The sequence below is a fragment of the Pimephales promelas genome, chromosome 2, assembly GCF_988280905.1.
Source record: "Pimephales promelas chromosome 2, fPimPro1.hap1.1, whole genome shotgun sequence".
NCBI classification, from domain to species: domain Eukaryota; kingdom Metazoa; phylum Chordata; class Actinopteri; order Cypriniformes; family Leuciscidae; genus Pimephales; species Pimephales promelas.
In genome coordinates this window covers 34442741-34454141 of record NC_142770.1, presented here as the reverse complement: position 1 = coordinate 34454141, position 11401 = coordinate 34442741, and the positions used below count along the sequence as shown (strand labels likewise).

General features: G+C 44.8%; 1 protein-coding gene and 1 pseudogene across 2 annotated transcripts in view; one reads left to right on the top strand and one right to left on the bottom strand.

Annotated features, from left to right (window-relative positions):
- Window positions 1-11401, top strand: part of LOC120475522 (ribonuclease inhibitor-like) — a 457326-nt gene that overhangs the window by 239804 nt on the left and 206121 nt on the right. The gene's annotated exons all lie outside the window — the stretch shown is intronic.
- On the bottom strand, window positions 3484-3612 carry LOC148997251 (U2 spliceosomal RNA; annotated as a pseudogene).

Genomic DNA, 11401 nt, shown 5'->3' with positions numbered 1-11401 from the left:
TTTTACAAAGATTTATTTCAGCGCATGTCTAGGCACCTACCCAAAAAGGCCACTTGGAGTCTCCAAAGGGACACTTGGTAACCACCTTTTACCATGAGCTATAACAAGTTTGTTTGATCATTTCAATGTGTTTTCTTATTACAACATGACAAAGCACAATATATATACTTTCTCTGGTATATTTTCACTGGTGATCCCATGCCAGGCAAGGGGATATTTAAGTTCAGTAATTTCACTTAAATGGTAATGCAGATTACCTATGAATTGCCATTTAAGTGAAATTACTGAATTTAAATATACAAGCTTGATAAAAATGATTATTCTGGTTCTCTTACACTCTTGATCTCTTACACTTTACCTCCTTCCGGAATCTCCTTGGACCCTCTCGTCATCTCGTCGTCTTCTGAAGCTTTTTAAAGTTATCAGTTTTTCGTTACGTTTACTTTTGCGAATAGCCAGTTAAAGTTCGTAAGTGTGTCTTCTCCAACAAGTAGACAACATCCCGCACAAACTCTCTACGCTTTGAACTCCCGCGAAACACACCCACGTGGGGAGAACAAAGAAATCCGGCTCCCGCCTCCCGGACAACCGCACGCTTCCAGCATACAAAGGTCTGAAAAGCAATTTGTTCCATCAAATTTGAGACTCAAGATATAATCCTGTGGTTGTCTCGGAAGGTTTTGCTAGTAACTGTAATTTTCTTTGTATTTCCATTTTCCCTTGTTCTTTTCTTAAGTTTCATTTTCATTTTGTGTATATACATATATCGTGTGATTTTTGTAGTGTAACTTAGTCGTGTGCTTTTATTAAACTCATTTAGACATTATTTGCCATTGTTTGTATTAATCACATAACAAAGCCTCTTTAATATTAGATCCTAACGCTACAATCTGATTTTGTTGAGTGCACAAAACATTGTTAGAAAATTAAGCTAAACAGATCAAGTGATTGATAGTTTTACAGTTCCGCACACTGGCGCGCTGACTGAGAAAGCTGTGTAATCCTTTGTTGTGTTTAAAGATCAAACAGCCCCGATCTGTGGAAAATATATGCTCCAAATTAATCATAATTCGTTGTGTTTAATTTCGTCATATATACCTGAAGCAGACGTGGGTTGTGAAACACCCCTCGTTGGGTGATTTAATTTATGTGAGAAACTCGGTTTAACAAATATTCTGTAAATTGCTAATCCAGATCAGTATTTGGAATATTCTTCCCCTGAATTCAAATTGAGCTATAAACCCTAAGCCGAGATTCCTTACACTTACGTCTGCGGATGATCTCTTGTGGATATTGGTCGTTGAGTCCGTAATGAGTTCCTTTGAGCTGCCGTCCTTGTCGCTGAACCAGTACTTTTTGCTTGAAATGTTCAAATTTGGCGATGATGGGGCGAGAACGGTAGCCTGGCTGTGTCCTCCCACGCACTTCCGCTCAATTTCATTTTACTTCTGTACTACGTCTGGGATCGCTCCATATCCTTAGGTTTCCAGAAATCAATTTTTTGTAGGACCAATCAGCGAATAGAGGGCGTGGCTGAGAAAGATGACGTTGATGTAAGCGCGTCAGTTTCAATTCAGTAATGGCAGCGAAAGACGTGAGAAAAGCTATTCGGTCCGTTGTTGGAAAAGAAACGGCCGAATATACAGAATTTAAAGCCGGATTGTTATCGTCTAACCTCTGTTGCACAACGGAGGACCAAGTGAAGGAGGCAGAAAGTTTGGAAGTTTGTGCTGGGCAGTTCGTGCGCGATGACCGTGACATTTTGGACGGACGGTTTAGCCTGGTGTTCGCGGTGTTCGGAAGCCCCGAGTCCTGGCTGCTAAACTATTGTTGAAGATCCGCTCAGGAGTCATGTCAGTCGCTCATATTCCCAACAGTAAATTTACTGATTCTTGTGATGAATAGAACATTTTGAGGCCCTTTGTGCACTCGTGCAGGAGGTTGGTGTGTCAGTTTTACATGTTGTAAATTTGGTTTGGTTTTGGTTGTGATTTAAAAAAAAAATAATTGTCATAAATAAAAATGTGAAAAACCATACTTTGAAGATATTTGATTTTCAGTTTTAGATGGCAATGGTTGATTTGTTTTACTAAAAAAACTAAATGCCATATAAAAATGTACAAACACATACTTTGAAGACCATAATTAAGGTAATTAAGAAACAATAAGACGTAATATGAAAAATTGTTGTTTATTACACATCTGCAGGTAGAGACAGACTGATCATTCACTGTAGCTGTTACAGCATTTGCGGCAGATCAGAAACGACCACAGCGGCGTATTTGTAATGATTAGACACAGCTTCCACCGTTGAATGAATATATCACTGTCCTTCGTGTCAAATATACATTTCGAATTAATAATTGTTCCTAGATTAACAAAACCTGCGGCGCTCATTGACTGAAATCCTATTGTAAACATAATCCTCTGATCATTCGGACTTGTTTCCAGCCATTTCGGCGCGTGACATACGTCACTCACGACACCCCGTTAGCGATTGGCTATGGCAGATCGTGAGTGACTTTGGGCAGATCCAATAGATTTAAACTTTAATAGTGAACCCGCCTACAAGGAAGGAAACGTTTTTCAATGGAGCGGTTCCAGACTCTATGTGGAAATGAAATGAACTAGAGTCTGGTTGAACCAGGCTACGAGAACGGGTGGAGTTGACGAGTTTCTGTCCTATACAGTGAACGCGATGGAAAGTGATGTGCTCTACAGTCTCTGGTGCAAGTTTGAGCTGATTAACCAAGATGTCCTTAACAGATTTTTTGGGGTCTTCGGTGGATGATTCGGGAATGCCGGAGAAGATTAGATTTTCTCTCATGCTGCGTGACTGTATATCCAGGATGGTTTCTTGCATGGCTTTGTTCTCGGCGATGATGGAGGTAAGTTGAGTGTTTACAGTGGAAAGTTTTGCAGCGAGTGTGTCCACGGAGCTTTTCAGTGATTTATTTTCTTCTGTGAGTGAATCGACTTGCTGTTGACTGTATTCCAGGCTATGACGGAGGTTTTGAAACTCTTTGTGCAGTACTTCGATTAGTGAGAGTCTAGAGTCCAGGTTAGTTAATCGCTCGTTGATTGAAAAAAGTATGTCGGAACAGCAGTTTGTTTTGATCGGGGTGGATGCTGGTGATGTTGGTGATGGCGGTGAATTGGTTGATACGGGAGAAGAATCCGAAGTGCGTGGTTTTTTGGCTTTGCGTGATCGCCCCATTGTAAACAGTCTGTTGAAGTGATGATCAATGTAATCCTCCAGTTGGTCCAGGTCTGAGATGAAATCCAGGTTTTGAGTTAGGTTTAAGGTGAGTGATGTTGTTTCAGAAAAAACGAGAGAGAGAGAGAATGAAAAAATAAAAATAAAAAGGTTTCTTATCTTTTTCTAGCAGCGGCGCGCTGCCATGTTGAATTTTCGCACCCAACGCACACACCCACTACGTCAGTACGTCATCATGCTCTATGGCCCCTTTATTGAACACTTTAGGAGGGTGCAACATTCCCAGAAGTACTGCAATACCGGGTCAATGCGTGGAGTGGACGGAGCAAGCCCCTATTCCATCTCCCAGAACCAAAAATCTATTTAATATATGGTGCCGCCCACGGACGGCCTATCCGTCCCCCTGACCGCCTACGCGACCGCGGACCGCCTATTAGTCCGCTGCCGACCTAGTCGACGGCCCGGGGCCCCGCCCACTGACCGCGAACGGCCTATCCGTCCCCCTGACCGCCTACGTGACCGCGGACCACCTATTCGTCCCCCTGACCGCCTACGTGACCACGAAAGGTCTACGCGTTTCCCTGACCACCTATGTGACCACGAACGGCATATTCATCCCCCTGAACGCCTATGTGACCACGAACGGCATATTCATCCCCCTGAACGCCTATGTGACCACGAACGGCCTATTCGTCCCCCTGACCGCCTATGTGACCACGAACGGCCTATTCGTCCCCCTGACCGCCTATGTGACCACGAACCGCCTATTCGTCCCCCTGACCGCCTATGTGACCACGAACGGCCTATTCGTCCCCCTGACCGCCTATGTGACCACGAACTGCCTATTCGTCCCCCTGACCGCCTATGTGACCACGAACTGCCTATTCGTCCCCCTGACCGCCTATGTGACCACGAACTGCCTATTCGTCCCCCTGACCGCCTATGTGACCACGAACTGCCTATTCGTCCCCCTGACCGCCTATGTGACCACGAACCGCCTATTCGTCCCCCTGACCGCCTATGTGACTAAGAAAGGCCTACGCGTCCACTGCCAATCTAGGTGACGGCCCGGGGACCCGACCACTGACCACGAACTGCCTACTCGTCCTCCTGAACGCCTATGTGACCACGAACGGCCTATTCGTCCCACTGACGGCCTATGAGACCACGTCCGTCAAATAAGTTACGGGTGGAATGCTTTTTCAGTCCGCAATGATGCATGAGATTCCTTGAAATGACAAGTTCACGGACAGCTTACAGGGACCCTGTCAAATAAGTTGCAGGTGGGGACAAGAGAGTCCCAATGGGACTACATATTGTGCCCACGTGCAACTTATTTGACAGGGTCCCTGTAGGCTGTCTGTGGACAATCCATTTTTAGGCTAATAACACACAATCAATGGCTGTACTGTACATCAGTGTGTTGTATTGCGACGCCTGTGTGCAGTGGACACCATATAAGCACTGTATTTGTGGAATATGACTTTTTAATGTATTGTCCACAAACAGCCTATAGGGACCCTGTCAATAAGCCATAGTTGGTATGTTCTGGTGAAATAGATGAGACAGTCATAGTTTGAACAATTTTTTTATTATTATTTATTATTTAAACATGATTGAACTGCTTTAATTAAGTATATTTATAAAATCACATGATTTAAACATAATTAAGTATATTTATAAAATCACATGATTACAGAACACAGTTAAGAACAGTAAAAATAAAGGGAATGAACAGGACACAGAACAGAAAAAAATAAAATAATAACAATATAAAAATGTGGATAATATAAAACTATGACATCAAATATTTAAAATATATACAGTAGTAAATTAAACTATTTACAAATTAAACAATTGACTGAAGTCGACAGTCGTGAGGTCTGTGTCCCCTTGGCAAATGAAAAAAAAGGAAAGGGGAAACAAAGAACAACAATTCATTAAACAAAATAATAACACAACAACAAAACTTGGTTCCGTGCATGTAAACTTATGACCTATTGCTTACCTTGTGGCCGTGAACAAAATTGTTCACGCTGTCTTTCCTGTTGTTCGATTTGTTTGAACAAATCGTCTAAGAACAATAAAAAAAACATTTTTTTTGTATGTATATATTTATATATTAATGTCCTTTTCATGACAACACAGTACAAGTTTAAACAATTGTTCACCTGATACCTACCAAATGCTTTCACCTCCTGCTCTGGCTCACTTGCCATCAGTAACTCTATAATGAAAAAAAAAAAAAGATATTAATGTATTGTTCTTGTAATAACAATATAGCATAATTACATGTTGATCACTTACCCAGGAAGCTAGGAGCAGTCTCCATTTCAAAATCTTCTACAATAGACACACATATACACACACACACACACACGCACACACACAAGACTCAATAATTTGTTCAACATCTTGTAAAAAAAAAAATGTCATATTCCCATTGCAAACAAAAAAAAAATCATTCAAAACCTACCCAGCAGTTGGAGGCATTCAGGCGGAACAGCCACAGGGCTCTGAACACCTGTGTGAACAGGGCTCTGTGGCTGCTCTCCTCCTTCATCCGGAGCTGACGAGATTGGAGGGTCAAGTTGTTGACCATCCCTCAATTCTTCCAGCTGTCTCTCTGCAACCTCCTTTTCCAGTCGTCTGGTCAACAACTTGATCCTCTTTCTCTGAAAAGAGAGTTTTATTCAAAAAATTTTTTGAATGAATTCAATAAAAAAAGAATGCTAGTTTGAGATTATACTTACCGTCAGCTCTGCATGGCCCGATATAAAATGCCTCTCGACGTTTTCGTAAACCACCCCGCACTCTGGGCAGCCCAGGTTCCTCAACCTAATGCAGCCCCTCGCCAGTCGCAGCAGGATCCTCCTCTCCTCCCCGTTTACGATACCATGCTGCGACCGGAGGTGATGCCGCAGGTGACGAACCTGGGCCAAGCAGAGGGGGCATGTCAGCAGCATCTTTAAAAAAAAAAAATGGCAATAAAGTCAGTTCACACAGGTCTATAACTTATTTGACTGGACCTCTTTAGGCTGTCCGTGGTCAATGCATTAATAGGTCATAATTACAGGTCACGGGTTTCACAACAGGTTATAACAGGTAAAAGATATATAAATGTTTTATTTTTTTTTTTTTAATTAAAAAAAAATAAATACCTGTAACAATGGTTCCAGCCTGACCGTGGAAAGCCTATTCAGTTGTGGCTGGGATGATCCACTCCATTTACAGGCAAGTGTACATTAAATAACGCTAACGCTTTGCTCTCTCGCTGTCGTCTCGCTGTCGTCTCTCTCTCTCTCCTCTCTCTCTCTCTCTCTCTCTCTCTCTTTTGTTTTTTCTTTGCAGACGAGATCGTGGAGGAGTACAGGCGCCACAGGGAAGGCCCGGACCCCGGCACCAAGCTGAAAGAGAACGTCGGCTGCCAGGTGTACCGGATCAAGAAATTTTTGGCGGCCATGGCGAGGGGAAAACAGAACTTGGCGGACTTCCGTTTCCTGGACGACACCGCCAGGATACACGGGTGAGTGACGTGTCCCCCGTCGCGGGCACGGCCTTTGAGCGAGCTCTGCCGCCTCTCTGACGGATTTTGTCTCTGTTTTCGCAGCTGGGTCAGCTCCCTCCGGCGGGCGAAGATGACCGTGACCACCATACAGCACTACGTCCTGAACGTGGGATGTTTCATGCGTTTCCTGTCGGAGACCCCTCCGCAGTCCTGCCGCTTGACCAAAAAAGCCCTGGTCGGCCTCCACAGGGAGATGGGGGCGCTCCGCAAGTCTCTGAAGAGGGGCGTGGCCGTCCACCAGACGCAGGTCAACGAGGGCAAGGAGGTCAACATCATACAAAAGGCCACCCTCCGCAAGTGCAGGGAACTCGCCGCCAAGGCCATCCCGGACCTTTTGAGTGAGTGGTCTTTCGTCCCCTCCCCGCGCCTCTCACCCGCCTGCCAACGGACCTTTGAACTTTGTGCTTTTCTCTCGTCTTTAGCCCTCCTGGAGAACGAGCCCACCCAGAAGACCCTGTGGAGGTTCTACGGGCACTTTGCGGCGCTGCTCGCCTCCGTATACGGCCACAGAGGTGGGGTTCTCCAAAACATAACTATGCAGGAGGTTCTGGTGGCCCGCAAATCGACCTCGGAGAAGGCGTACCTGATAAACGTGAGCGTCCGACTCTTCTTTGTCCGATTGTGTTTTTGTGTGGACTTTTTTTAAATTGATTTGTTTATTGATTGATTTATCCATCTATTTTTATTTCTTCCCCTCGTGTGTCCACAGGTGGCCAACCACAAGACGAACATGGCTTTCGGGTCGGCCCAGATCGTTTTGACGGAGGAGGAGTTCGGTTGGGTCAATCGACTCCTCCGAGTCAAAGATGAGCTTCCCGGCGGAGCCTCGGCCAAGTTCCTGTTTTTCACTTCGACCCCAAACCCATGCAAAAATCTAAATTCCTACTTCCAAGAGGCCTGGAAGTCCATGGGCCTTCCCGGGTGCCCCACCTTCACAGACGTCCGCACGTCCATCGCCAGCCACGTAAGCGTCCGTCGCCGCTTCCGGCACGCGTTTCGGAGGTCCTCCGCCGGTGGCGGCATTGGTTTTTACTCTTCTCTGTCTCTGTCCTCCCAGATAAAATTCACCCACTCCAACGACGACCGGGTCAAGCTGTCCAAGTTTATGTGCCACGACACAGGGACGGCAGACAAATTTTACATGGCCTGACACCGCCCTGGAGGGCGAAGAGGGGCTCCCCGTCGAAACAGCCGACCTCAATCAAACGCAAGCAGCCCGCGAAGAGGAAGGAGCCCCTCAAGAAGAAGAGGAGAGCTCCAGAGTCCTCGGACGAGGAGATGACTTCGGGCAGCACGACTCCAGAGGCGACCAAGAGCCCGGAGTACCAGGAGCCGGGGACGTCCAGCCCCGACTCCAGTGGGGTGAGTTGGCTTTTTCCTTTGACTGCAGGGTTACGACATCCCTCTTGCGACATCACAACCGATGACTTACCTTGTCTTTGTGTGTGTGTGCGCGTGTTTTTCCTACTTTGCACAGCACGAGGAGCAGCAGGATGAGGAGGAGGAGGCCGAGTCAGACGCAGCGGCGGTGGGATCCCAAGAGGAGGAGAAGGCCGAGTCAGGCGCAGCGGCGGTGGGATCCCAAGAGGAGGAGGAGGAGGAGACGACCACCCCAAAAAAGTACCCGCGGCGGAGAGGGAAAGCTACGGTGCTCCTGACTCCCCTGAAATGTTTGCCGTCGACCCAGAGGCACGTGTCCCCGCTGAAAGTCAAGAAGGCCATCTTTTCCCCCACCTCCACGACCCTCGTCGGCCTGACACGCCAAAAGGAGGTCTCCAAGAAGGTCAAGGAGGCCATAAAGAAGCGCAGGCAGCGCAAATAGACGTTGAAACTGAGTTGATGTTTTTCAGACGTCGAGTTCGTGTTACGAGTGTTCGTGAGTGTTTGTTCCGCGAGAGATTTTTCTTCTTCGAATTTTAAACTGTTCAAGTGTTCAAGTGTGTTTATTGTTAATAGTTCAAGTCAGTTAAAGTGTGTTTTTTTTTAGAGTGTTTGTTCCAAAAAAAAAAAACTGTTCAAGTGTTCGATTTTTTAAAGACTTTGAGTTGTTCCTTTGTTTTTTTTTACCCATCACCATTTCCATTTAAATTTCACTTTTTTCCTGTATATTTGTTCAAAATAAAGTAGTTTTTGTTGTTTGGAATTTTAACTTCTTGTCTGTCCTTTTTTTTCCAAGTATTGCTTAGATAATTCAAATTTAATTAGGCGCTTTATTAAAATGGTTTAAACTGGTCAAAGTGTTAATTGAGCTGTTCGTGTAATCGAAACCTGTGTAATTAGTTTGTTATAACACCTATGTCTACTGACAGTATCCCCAAACAGCCTATAGGGACCCTATCAAATAAGTTACAGGTGGGCACAAAAGAGTCCCACCTGCAACTTATTAGACAGGGTCCCTGTATGCTGTCTGTGGTCAGTCCATGGAGTGCTTACGGGACCTCAGGGACCTCAAATAAGTTGCAGGTGGGACAGCATCCCACCTGCAACTTATTTGACGGAACCTCTTTAGGCTGTTTGTTGTCAATGCATTATTAGGTCATAATTCATGATTGTTAGTGGTTTATTACTAAAAACTTGCAGCACAGTGGACAGAGCAGACAATGCAACATGTAGGAGTACTTAGCATTTCATGACAATGCATAACTAGCCTTAAAATGACACGTCCACGGACAGCTTACAGGGACCCTGTCAAATAAGCTACAGGTGGGATGCTGTTTTCGACTTTGAGATTTCTCGCCCGGTGAATCCTGGTAAGGAATTGGGGATTTCATCACATATGCTGAAATGCCCGATTCCTGACCAGGATTCACCGGCTGAAAGTGTCAGAGTCAGAAACAGCATCCCACCTGTCACTTGTTAGACAGGGTCCCTCTAGGCTGTCTGTGGACAGCATGATCTTATGCAAATTATGCGCAATTAATGGTCGTAATTTACACCAGTGTGTTGCGCTGCGTCCCCCGAGTCCTGTGCAGTAGGTTTGACCACAAGTGACCACTTCATGTGTGAAATATGACCTTTTAAAGCACTGTCCGCAGACAGCCTACAGGGACCCTGTCAAATAAGTTGCAGGTGGGATGCCGTTTTCGACATTTTCTTGATAAAATATGATAGAAATTGTAAAATGATTAAAATCAATTTTATGTCAATCTATGGACCCCCCTGGGCGATTTGCAGGCTTCAGAACCCAGGAATTCCAATTGTCCACGAACGGCCTAAATTTTTGAATGGGATAAGTTGTACATGTCAGTGGCTCCCGCACGGCCCCCGGGGGTCCGAGGGGCCCCAAACTCGACAAAACGTTGCGTCACGTGGACCCCTGCGACATACCGAGAGGGCTGGGTCGAGACACGCCGAGTTTATTTTTGGCTATTTTTTATGCACCTCTCTGTCTCCCATTGACTTCTATGGGAGCATGTGTCTGCCAGGGTCAATTCAGCAGTCAGGATTAGAGGGCCTACTGGGCTCAGGAAGCATCCAGAGCCACGAAACTCTGGGGCCCTATCCGGGGACCCGTGGCGGTGAAACTTATCGCATGGGGCGAGTGTGGCCCCTGGTCTTTTCACAAACATATAGCTACTGTATCCAATGAAACTGCACACAGACTATGTGTAAAACAAATATATCACATGTAATAAAGAGAGCTTCCTGATTAGCCAATTGACAAAAATCAACAATCGAACCATGACCTAAGACTCAAATGTAATCAAATCAAAGATTTGGAAAAACATGATGCCACTAAAAACAATTTTATGCATATTTATTATTACAATTGATCACATCATCAAAAACCATCACATCCACTATCTCAATGAATTACTATATACATATAACAATGTTTAGATAAAATACAAAAATAATATAAATATCCCAATAACTTAGCTTATCCAAATAATTATCTTTTCCTTAATTAAACTGTTATTATTAATCAATGAACATGATGTATTTCAATTTTTAACATTTTATTCATTACAGATCACCAAATTGGAGGCGTCAGTGTACTCAATGGACGTCACAACTAGTACAGTCACCATCCGTGAAAATGACTGTGAAGTAAAAACCTGCTGCCTAGCGGATGAAACTGGCATCATCTCACTTTCGTTGTGGGATACACAAATAGACTTTGTCAATGTTGGCAGGGCATATAGCTTCACCAACTTATCAACCAGGATCTTTAATGATAACATTACGCTAACCACAACACGCACCACCAGCATTACCCCAATACACAAAAAGATTGCTACACCTACCACAACTGACAACACGCAAACTCCTCCACCCACTCTTCACACCATAACGACAGATGTCACCGGTGCATCCATCACCATGAAAAAACAATGCCCCAAGTGTCATACCGCCCAGCAGGCCTTAACTAAAAATGACACTTTCCATCGGTGCCCCACGTGCAAAATCTTGAGAAAAGGAACTAGTTACATCACTAAATGTAGCGGATTCCTCACAATTGAGCAACAAAACGAGGAAGTATCCTTAACCATTACAAATTCACTACTCACCAAATTCATCAACCAAGAAAACGACATCAATAGTATGGACAATCAAGACATTGAGGAGTACTTGATGTCCATTAGTCCACTGACAATCTCATTCACAGACAATAA